Raw genomic sequence first — 11,964 nt, forward strand, 5'->3', positions numbered from 1 at the left:
AATCAGCATAGGTGACTTAAGTAGAGTGACAAAAAATTAAGTGATGAAATAAAAAGTTTTGACTTATGTGTGAAAATTGCACTCATGTTTTTTATTTTACATTTTAGAGTAATATGAAATCCTAATAACTAAAAATGGAGGGGAAAATGCACTTGCTACTCTTGTTTTCTCTCTCTTCGCTTTTGGTGCATTTCTCCATTGTTGTTCATTGTTGCTGCTGTTTTTCTTCTTCATCATCATCTTGTTCATCATCTTCTTCTACTGTTTGTCATGCCGTTGTTGTTGTTGCCACTACTGCTACTACTAGATCAAATTTTATTTGTATATCACTAGCATTACTTCATAGGTAATTTTGGTAAGTAAAACAATGATTTTTAGTTCAATTTCTTCAACAATTTTCAATAGCTTATCTAACAGTTGTTGTATTCATTTATAACAGTTGTTGGATAGTTTCTACTACTGTTAAAGTAGTTCCAACAGATAAGTCATATGTTGCAACAGATAACTCATCTGTTTATTTGTTGCAGCAGATGACCTACCTGTTGGATTAAGTTACTGAATCTAAATATAAATCCAACAGGTAAGTTATCTATTGCAACATATGTCTTATTTGTTGCAATAGGTGAGTCATTTATTGCAACAGATAATTCATCTGTTGGATTCGTCTTACAACAGCTGACAAAGCTAGTCCAAAGTCATTTGTTGCAAAAGATGACTTACCTGTTGGATTAAGATTGTGAATATGTATCTAACAGATGAGTCATCTATTGCAACATATGTGTCATTTGTTGCTCTGTTGGATTCATGTTACAACAGGTGACAATATTGGTATAGAAGCAGAAGCTAAATTCAATAGATGAGTCATCTATTAGGACAATGATAATGATAATGCGTATAATTTTGGTATTGTATATACTATAGTATTATTATTTATTTATACTATATTATCATTAGTAATTTTACTATACTATCTTTATTAACCTTTTTAACAAATTTCTTTAAGTACCATTAATGGAGGAATCAATAACAATAGGAGTTGATTGTCATGATGAATCAAGAAAAACAATTGATTTATTTGGCATTGAAAGGATGGTGAAATGTTAGAGGATAGTGATAACAGTCTAAAGAAATATTTTGTATGATGATTTTGTGAACTTAATCATCAGCTGTTGTGGATTAAATAGCCAATTGAAAGATTTTGTCATCAGTCACATGCACAACTCTTTTGAAAAATATAGAGTCCTACCTTTTAAGATCTTTTATGATAAGCGATCATGTTCATTTATGTGCTTATCCGAGTGATGTAGCTAATCCCATTTTAAGGGTATACATAGTAGAAAAATCGATAGAGAATTAGAATATAGAACAAGACCAACAAGGTATGTTAACCCATGAATTGGATGGTATGGACATAAATATTTTAGATGATTGGAGTGGAGATGAAGTGGAGGAGGACCAAACACCTACACCAGTTATATGAGCAATACAGTAGGTAGTTCTTAATCAACACAGTTGAGCAATCTTCAAGATGATGAAATAGATTTTTTCAAGGGATTGACATTCAAGAACCAGGAAGAACTAGTCACTTCATAGAATATTGCTTGCTTGAAAAAAGATTTCAAACTCAAGAAGGTGATTAATTTATATAGTATGTATTGTTAGATGTGCACATTCGAAGTGCAAGTGGTGGCTGAGGGCTGTGAAATTCATAAGTTCTGAAAGATTCTACATTAGAACTTATGAAAAGTAACACACATATGGTTCAGACCATATTACGAGACATAAGCTGCACGCCACAACAAAGATCATCGGTAAATACTTCAAAATAAGTTTTCCTAAAGGCAAAGGCCCGTCTACAAGATATATGATCAATCAACTCTGTAATGAAATAGGTTGTAAAGTGAGTTATTAGAAGATTTATAAGGGCATGGAGATTACAAAGTCTTTGATTAGGAAAATACATGAGCATAGGTATGCAATACTTAATGTGTACCATTATATGCTTGAGCCTGTAAATTCTAGAAGTAAGCCAGTATTATAGGTTGATGAAAATAAAAGGTTCAAGTACTTTTTTATACCCTATGAGGCTTGGATTCTTGGTATTCAATAAAAAAAGTCATAATTGTCGATGAAATATTCTTGAGGAGCAAGTATGAAGGAGTTTTGTTATCGACAGTGCCACAAGATGCAGAAAATCACATCTTTTCAGTAGCTTTTTGTGTAGTAGACAAGAAATGTGATGCCTCATATCAATATGTTGAATAAATGAGAAGCTATGTAGATGATATCGATGAGTTGCGTATAATTACTAATAGACATCCAAGTATCATAAAGATGATTTCCATTGTCTACTCTTCAGCTCATTATGGTTGTTGTATGAGGCACATGTAGAGTTTTGACTTGAAAGAGAATTTTTCATTGTCGCTCTATTTGACGAGATAAATATGAGGTTAGCAAAATTATTTCACGTGAGGCATATGGAGTTAGTCAACTCACTAGACAACTTGTTCCTTAAATGGAAAAACAAATATTAAAGTACATCAATTCAGGTAATAAGTTATTGACTCAACAAATAGCCAATTACAAATTCAGTATCAAAGATCATGGTGATGTTGCCACGGTTGATTTTTAAAGAAGAACTTGCACATGTAGAGTTTTGACTTGGATAAAATACATTGTCCATATGCTATGACAATGCTTTGAGCCCAATATGGTGCACAATTTGAAAATCAGATTATGAGTACTCATCTCCATATTATTCAGTGAAAAAAATACATAATTACATATTATGAGGATATTACTTTGGTGCCTCCTAAAGATTCTTGAATTGGTCCTTTAGAGATTATGGAAAGATAAATACCTCCTCTATATGTTGACCCAAGCAAACCCAGAAGAAGATGAATGAAGAGGATGCGTGAAATCAGCAAATCATTTCCAACAAGAAAAAAAGTTCTTTATATGAAAGTCGGTTGGCCACGAAAAAATTGTATGTCCGGATCGAAATGCTCCATAATATTGTAATAGTAAATAAATTTTTTGTTAGTTTAGTTATGAACTTGATAATTTTACTGATTTTAGTTATTAATATATGTTATTTATTAGATAAAATATATTTTTATTTATGGTTCAACAACTATTGTATGCATGGGAACAACTTTTGTTGCAATATATGTTATATCTGTTGCAACAAATGATTAATTTATTGAAAATAATCAAATAACTATACGCATTTGTTGCAGCAGAAGAAAAATATGCTTGATTATTTCCAGCATACTCTACATATGTTTGATGTGAAAAGCTTCATTAAACCATCACTAGCATGAAAAATATGTTTGATTATTTCCGGCATACTCTACATATGTTTGATGTGAAAAGCTTCATTAAACCATCACTAGCAATAAACAAAGTTATTTAACTATAATTAGCTTTTAATTAAAAAGTTCAACTACAATTTGAATAAATTATGTAGTAGTTACAAGATCAACTAAGTGTATTATCTATTGCAACAGATTATAACCAGTTGCAATAGATTATAGCAGTTGCAATAGATTTCTATATCTGTTTGATTATTTCTAACAGATGAGTCATCTATTGCTACAGGTTAGTCATCTACTGAGACTAATTCCCATAAAAGCTCTCTGGCTAAAACCCTAAACCTACAAACCTAATTTCCATACGAGCTCGGCCTCCATGGCCACCACCTTCGATGGGGGTAAACTCACCGGTGAATCAAATACATGAAAAGAAAGACAAAAGTAGTTCAGATAATGTAGGAGAGACGAACAAAAAGCTCATATATGCATATCTGTTCAAACCAAGAAATGCTGAAAGTAGTAGGGAAAAATTCCCTCCAAAACCTATTGTAATGATTGAAGGCGAACCAAGTATAACTTAGAAGTCTTCGGAGGTTAAAAGCTTGATCATACAAGAAAATTTGCAATTCACAGTAATTGGTAAGTTTTCTTACAGTAAACCTGACATCATGGAGTTGAGAAAGAGTATACCCATTCAATGTGGTATTAAGGGAGATTGTAATATTGAGGTGATGGATTCAAGACAAATACTCATTCAATTAAGTATATTGAAGGATTATGTGAATATGATATCAAATGTTGTGTATTATATAAAATCCAAAGAGATGTATTGGAAGATGAGGACATTGAAGTGAGATGCATGGTTTGAGCCTAATATAGAAACAACTATAGGTACAACGTGGATATCAATGCCGGATTTACCTCCTAACCTTTTTGCTAAAGAAGTAATTTTTTCAGTTGCTTCAGCAGTAGGGAAACCATTAACAGTAGATATGGCAACTATGAATCAGACCAGATCGAGCTGTGTAAGAGTAAGTAGAAGTTGACCTAGTTGGTGCATTGCCACAAAAGAATAGGTGTTGAACAGTTTCAAAAATAAATCACTAATTATGAAAGGGGATTCAATCAATAATCAGAAGAGAGGAGAAAAATAAAGAGGGGGAACATGTAGAGCAGAATCAACAGATGGATAGTAGCATGGTAGACAAATCAGACCATAAAAATAAAAAAGGGCAGAAAGAAGCACATCAATAATATAACATAAATGAACTGCAAATGGTGAAATATATGGATGAGAAAGTACCTAAAAAAGTGGTGGATAATGTTTTACCGTTAGCAATACAGGTCGAGAATCAGGTTGAGTACTGTAATAAAGATAAGTTGTCTCTAGATAAAGGAGATTTAAGAAAATCCATTAAAAAGGTGGGAAGAGATGAAAACTTATCTCCTAGACAAATAGATCAATTGAAATCCAATAAAGGAATAAGAAAGAAGAAGGAAAAAGGAACTAAATCTTCAATAATGCAGATAAGGAGTTCTATGAAGAATAAGTCTAAATGAATGCACTAATATGGAATATCAGACCAGTGAATACACAGAAAGCATTCACTAGACTTATACACTACAGAAGAGACATCAGTTTTCATTCATTGATTTAATGAAACTATTCCAAGACAAACATAATATAGATGATTACAAGAAGAGATTAGGAATGAAACAGGTAACAACTAATTCTTCAGGTAAGACCTGGGTATTTATTGATGATGTAGTGGAATGTTTGGTAATAAAGTATAAGGAATAATATTTGAATATTAAATTAGTCAATCAGCAGACTAATATTACGGTGGTAGTCATTTTAGTTTATGCTAAGTGTTCTCAATATGAGATATTAATACTCTGGGATTCTTTGAAGAACATGGCTCAATCAATTCAGAAACCTTGGCTGGTAGGGGGAGATTTTAATGTGATTGTTAGTGAAGAAGAGAAATTAGGAGGCCTTCCAGTGATAATAGCTGAGACATATGATTTCAATCATTGTATTAATCCGTGTGGACTAGAAGATGTTGGTTTTAAGGGTACTAAATACATTTGGTGGAATAGAAGAATAAATAGAGAATGTATCGTTAAAAGATTGGATAGGGTTATGTGTAATGATAAGTTACATGATCTTTTCCTACTTTTAGAGGTAGAGCATTTGGTGAGAAGTGGATCAGATCATAGTCCTTTGAAGATTTATTTCAGTACAACAGATGAATATATTTATAAACCTTTTAGGTTTCTAAATATGTGGCTGAAAAAAAAATTGTATGGAAGTGATAAAGGATAATTGGCATACGGATGTAGTTGGGAATCCATTCATCATCTTTCATCTTAAATTGAAGAGGGTTAAAACAGCTTTGACAAAGTGAAGCAAAGAATACTTTGGTAATATTTTTCAGGAAATAGTGAAAGGGAGAAGAAGTAGACTGAAGATTGCTAGAATACAGAATTATGATGGGGATTAGTTAGAGGATCAATAACAGATTGCGGATAAGGCAACCAATTTTTTTCAAGAATAGTTCTCAAAGGGGGAGGATAATACTAACTTTGAAATACTGAATAAATTACCTACATTAGTCTCAAAGCAACATAGAGGAGCTAAACAGGATTCCTGACATTCTAAAAGTCCAACAAGTAGTAATGGGACTAATAGGGGATTTTTTCCAAGATGCAGGAAGAGATGGCATAATAGGGGATTTTTTCCAAGATGCAGGGAGATTATTGGAAAAGATATTCACAATATGGTTCTAGCTTTCGTTTGTGGGTTTAAATTACCTAACTTTGTAACACATACAAATTTGGTAATTTTACCCAAAAAAGTTAGTGATTAACACCTCTTTAGACGCGAGACCACTCTCACTGAGTAATTTCTTGAACAAGATATTTTGAAGAATTATTCATGAGAGGATTAAATTAGTGCTACCAGATATAATCTCAAAAGAACAAGCAAGATTTGTGAAAGGAAGAAGTATAACAGAGAACATATTGATGGAGCAAGAAATAGTTGTAGATATCAGAAAGAGAGGTAAGATTCCTAATCTGGTAATCAAGTTAGAGATAATGAAAGCATATGATCGAGTTGACTGGTTTTTTCTTACCAAAGTATTAAGAAAAATGGGTTTTAGTGAAATGCTAATAGATATGGTATATAGACTTGTTGGAAACAATTAGTACTCTATTTTGTTAATGGACAACCACAAGGTTTCTTCAAGTCATATAGAGGATTAAAATAAGGAGATCCCCTATCACCCACCCTCTTTATTATTGCAGCAGAAGTAATGTCGAGGGCACAAAAGTCATTGATGCAGTCCAACGATTTTAAGGTGTTTGGACTGCCTAGGGGGAGTCCAAAGGTAAACCACTTTGCATTTACAAATGATATAATTATTGTATGCAAATATGAAATTCACACAATGCAGCAGGTGACTACAACATTGGAGAAATATGAAAGAACTTCTGGTAAAAAAGTCAATAAGGAGAAGAGTTCTCTATATCTACATAAAAGAGTCTCTCATGGTGTTGTGATAATAGCTGAAGCGGCTCCTGGGATAATGAGAAAAGAATTCCCTTTCAGATATCTTGGATGCCCAATTTTTCATATGAGAAAAAAGAAGGATTACTACAAATCAATAATGACCAAAATTAGTAGGAAATTACAAGGCTGGAAAGGGAAACTATTGTCATTTGGAGGAAGGGTTTACTGATAAAACATGTGCTTCAAAGCATTCCAATACATTACTTGTTTGTGATGAACCCTCTTTTAAATGTGATAACTATAATCCAAAAAATATTTGCTCAATTTTTTTAGAGTAGTCATATAGAAGGGAAGAACAAATAGTGGGTTAAATGGAATAACCTTTGTGTTCCACAAGAGGAAGGTACATTGGGGATAAAAAAGGTTCAAGATGTATCAATGGCGTTGTTTTGTAAGTTGTGGTGGAATTTTAGAACAAAGGACTCAATATAGAGTAGATATAGCTTAATAAGTATTGTAAAAAACAACACCCAAATAAAATTATGTGGAAAACTGGAGAAGGAACACAAGTATGAAAGAAAATATTATAGGCAAGGGACTTAGTGGAGCATCAAATTTATTGGAGAATCAAATGAGGAAATTCTAGCCTCTGGTTTAATAATTTGATCAGGGAAGAGGATTTATATACTACGGTGCAGAACTCAAGATAATGGGATACAGGATACCAGCAGGTGAAAGATGTAATACAGGGAGGAAAGTGGAATGTACAGGTGATTAATCAACTATTTTCTAAGGATTTGGCAGATTATATTATCCGAACAATCAGATTACCAAACATGATATAGGAGAAGGAAAGTAAATTTACAGTGAAGTCATCCTAGAACTTTATTACACAAAGGGAACAAGTAAATTTACAGTGAAGTCAGCCTAGAACTTCATTAGACAAAGGGAAGAGGTAAATCGAATGTACAACAATATATGGGTCAAAGGAATGCCTTTTAAAATGGCATTTCTGATGTAGAGGATGTGGAAAGGAAAAATTCCAGTGGAAGAAAAGTTGAGGAGATGGGGAATAGAGGTCCTACTAGATGCTGGTGCTGCACTACACTTAATCAGGAAATACTCTGTTATGTGTTTCTAAGATCATTTACTACTAACAGGGCTTGGTCCTATTTTTCTTATTTTGCAGTTATAATAGGGAAAGGTCACAGTCTCAGAGAACTAATTCTCATATGGTGAAATACTGAGATACATGGAAGGACTAAAGCTTATTATCAAGCTATTCCTAGTATGATACTATGGGAATTTTGGACGAGAAGAAATAGCTAAAAACATGAAGGAAAAGCTTTGTCAACTCATAAAGTAATATTCAATATTACCAAAAATATTGGATTATTACTTAAAGTGAGAACCCTAGAAAAGTATTCCAATTATTGTGGCCATACATATAGAAGGAGTTAGAGCAAAGAAGAATGAAGATGAAGTTCATTAAAATTGAATGGAAATTTCCATATGTGGGATGGATAGAGTACAATACTGATGAAGCATCAAGGGGTAATCCAAGGGTCAGTTCATATGCATTCTGTCTAAGGGATGCAAAAAATGATTTGATATATGTAGAAAGTGCATGAATTGAAGATACTACAAATACTAAAGCAGAAGCATATGCAATTCTCAGAGCAACAAATCATTATAGTCAAGCCAAATTCAACAAAATCATTATTCAAATAGATTCAATGCATATGTTGAAGGTATTGACTAATGAATGGCAATGTCCATGGAATTTAATAGATACTAAAGATCATATCAGTTCAATATTGAAAGACAAATAGGTATACTTTAAGCACATAATAAGGGAAGAAAACCAACTGGCTGATTAATATGCAAATCTTGCCATAGATAAAGAGGAGTTCAATTTTACATCTTTCCAACAGTTGGACAACAAAGAAAGAAAGTCCTAAATAATGACAAACTTCAATGTCCTTACATCATAATAACAACAAAAAGAGGATAAAAGGGGAGCAAGGTGTTGAAGGCTACAATATTTACAAAAAGTAGTCATCACTGTTAGTATTTACATACCCAAAGGGCATAAAATAATAAAAAAACTGACTAGCCTATACACTTTCAACCATCAAAATGGACTCTTAGTAAAGGGAAAGGGTCACTGGATATCTATGCAACTATTACACCTGTGTGTAAGCCTCATGTTCAAGCAGTTACGGGTCCGAGCATTCCAAATTCTCCATCCGATCCATACCTGCAAAGAAATGAGCAGGTCAATATAGTCAAGGCAAAGGTATAAGATGTGGAAGCTAACAGCAATACCTACTTGGCCACGCAAACTGACCTAGGGGTCTAGACCCTTCGATTTAGCACCAAAAAGCAAAAAACATCCCATCCACCAGAGAACTCAGACGAAGTCTATCAAACAAGCAACAAATCAGATCAAAAAAGGAGAAAGAAACAAACAATGCATGAAATCAGCAATGAGGCAAAAGAATACTTCTAAGAGCTGAAGAATAAAGAGGAGGAGCAAATCAAGGGCACTGTGTTGATGACCCAAAGAAGCAATATCAAATATTGAAGACTCAGAAGAAGAGCCAACATTATTTTTCACCTGAGACTAAGCTTAAACGGTAGATGAGGGAAACTAGAGCTTTAGAAAACCCTAATCACCTTTATATATGTGTGAAGGGATCAGGTTTTCACCAATTGGCTGGACCCAAAATAAGCCCAATTTCATTGCTTTATTTTTTAGTTGGGTGGTCCACAAAATGTAGAAATATTTAATTTTATTATTATTAGTAAAATACCACTATTAAATTAAAAAAAAAGTCATCTGCTGCAACATATATCTATATCTGCTTACTGATTTGATGTGAAATGCGCCATTAAATCATCACTAGTAATAAATAAAGTTATTTAACTATAATTAGCTTTTAATTAATAAGTTTTATTACAATCTCAATGAATTAAGTAGTAATTACATATCAACTAAGTGTATTCGTCCTAAATAGAGTAATCAATTGATTAATTTAATGTAATTCTTCATTAAACCATCACTAGTAATAAATAAATTTATTTAACTATAATTAGCTTGCAATTAATAAGTTTAATTACAATCTCAATGAATTATGTAGTAATTACATGATCAACTAAGTATATAACCTATTGCAACAGATTGCAAACTGTTGCAACATATGTCTATATTTATTTGATTATGTTCAATAGATGTGTCATCTGTTGCAATATATTAGGTATCTATTGTAACAGATATGCATATCTGCTAGACTAATTTGACGTGAAATGCTTCATTAAACTATCACTAGTAATAAATAAAGTTATTTAACTATAATTAACTTTAATTAATAAGTTCACTTATAATGTCAATAAATTACACATTAATTACATGATCAACTAAGTGTATTCATCCTAAATAGAGTGATCAATTGGCTAATTTGATGTGAAATGCTTCATGTTAAATCATGTTTAGTAATAAAAAATTATTTAACTATAATTAACTTTTAATTTATAAGTTCAATTACAATCTGAATGAATCACATAGTAATTACATGATCAACTAAGTGTATTCGTCCTAAATAGAGTGATCAATTGACTAATTTGATGTGAAATGATTCATATTAAACCACACTAGCAATAAATAAATTGATTTAACTATATTCACTTTCAATTTATAGGTTCAATTACAATCTCAATGAATAATATAGTATTACATGATTAACTAAGTGTATTCGTCCTAAATAGAGTGATTAATTAACTAATTTGATGCGAAATGCTTCATTAAATCATCACTAGTAATAAAAAAAGTTATTTAACTATTATTAGCTTTCAATTAATAAGTTTAATTATAATCTCAATGAATTATGTAGTAATTACATGATAAACTAAGTGTATAACCTATTGAAATAAATTACAATATGTTGCAACAAATGTCTATATCTATCTGATTATTTTCAATAGACAAGTCATCTGTTGCAACATGTTAGTTATCTGCTGTAATAGATATGTATATCTATTTGACTAGTTTGATGTGAAATACTTCATTAAACCATCACTAGAAATAGACAAAGTTATTTTACTATAATTAGCTTTTAATTAATAAGTTCCATTACAATGTCAATGAATTACATAATAATTACATGATCAACAAGTATATTCTTCCTAAATAAAGTGATTAGTTGTTTAATTTGATGTGAAATGCTTCATATTAAATCATCACTAGTAATAAACAAATTGATTTAACTATAGTTAACTTTATATTTATCTAATGACCCTTCAGGTCATTTTTCATATTTTCACTTATTTTTACTGTTAGAACTTTTCTATAGCTACTCCATATCATTTATAACTTGTTGGAATTAACAACTCGGGTATCGAATAGTTTGTTTGGTTTTTCGAGCCAATTCCCTATTTTTAAGCCTTCGTTGGCTTCAAATGGCTATCGGGCAAAACATTCTAACTATTCCAATAGTTTTGGAATATTGATGTTAGTCTAGGTGGACTCTTGGTTTGGGTTTTGAAGCACTCGGGCTCATTTGACCTATTGGTCGAAAACTTAAGAAAATGGGAAATGAATGTGGGACCCTTTTTTCCTTCAAAATACCTTAGAGGGAAATTTTGACTGTGGCATTGAGTTTGAAATATTGAATTTGGTATGTTTGGATAGTCTATTTGCATATATGAGATTCTGAATAAATCCCGAGGGCCTAGCGGAGACTTGGAAATTTGAAATCTCAACTGTATTTAGTGCAATCGCTAATAACGATGCTAGGGGTCACGATCGTGATACTCTTGGTAGTCATTAAGTGTCATGATCGTGGTGAATATGTCCCAATTGGTACTAGCATGGACAACCAAAATATGTGGCAATCGCGAGGCTCAGGTCGCGATAGTGACACCCGAGCCCCTAGAATGGGTATAAGTAGACCTCTTTCAGCTCATTTTTCCCATTTCTCACCCATTCTCTAGAGACTAAAACCTTAAAAGAGAGGAAAAACTTGGGATTGAATCTTGTGGGTGATTCGGGGAGCTTGATTAACTATTATTACATAATTTTCCTTTGCAATTATGGTAAGATTCCTTCAAGTTTTGATTTTTCCCTTTTCTTTTTGA

The 11,964-nt window shown here is 32.2% G+C and overlaps 1 long non-coding RNA gene across 1 annotated transcript; it reads right to left on the reverse strand.

Annotated features, from left to right (window-relative positions):
- Positions 1-8,697: 8,697 nt before the first annotated feature.
- LOC107877093 lies at positions 8,698-9,533 on the reverse strand. Its single transcript, XR_001676154.2, has 3 exons — positions 9,335-9,533; positions 9,179-9,252; positions 8,698-9,088 (listed from the first exon to the last, which is right to left on the reverse strand). It is a non-coding gene; the product is annotated as an uncharacterized LOC107877093 (long non-coding RNA).
- Positions 9,534-11,964: the final 2,431 nt, after the last annotated feature.

This window comes from Capsicum annuum, chromosome 7 (assembly GCF_002878395.1).
Source record: "Capsicum annuum cultivar UCD-10X-F1 chromosome 7, UCD10Xv1.1, whole genome shotgun sequence".
NCBI lineage: Eukaryota > Viridiplantae > Streptophyta > Magnoliopsida > Solanales > Solanaceae > Capsicum > Capsicum annuum.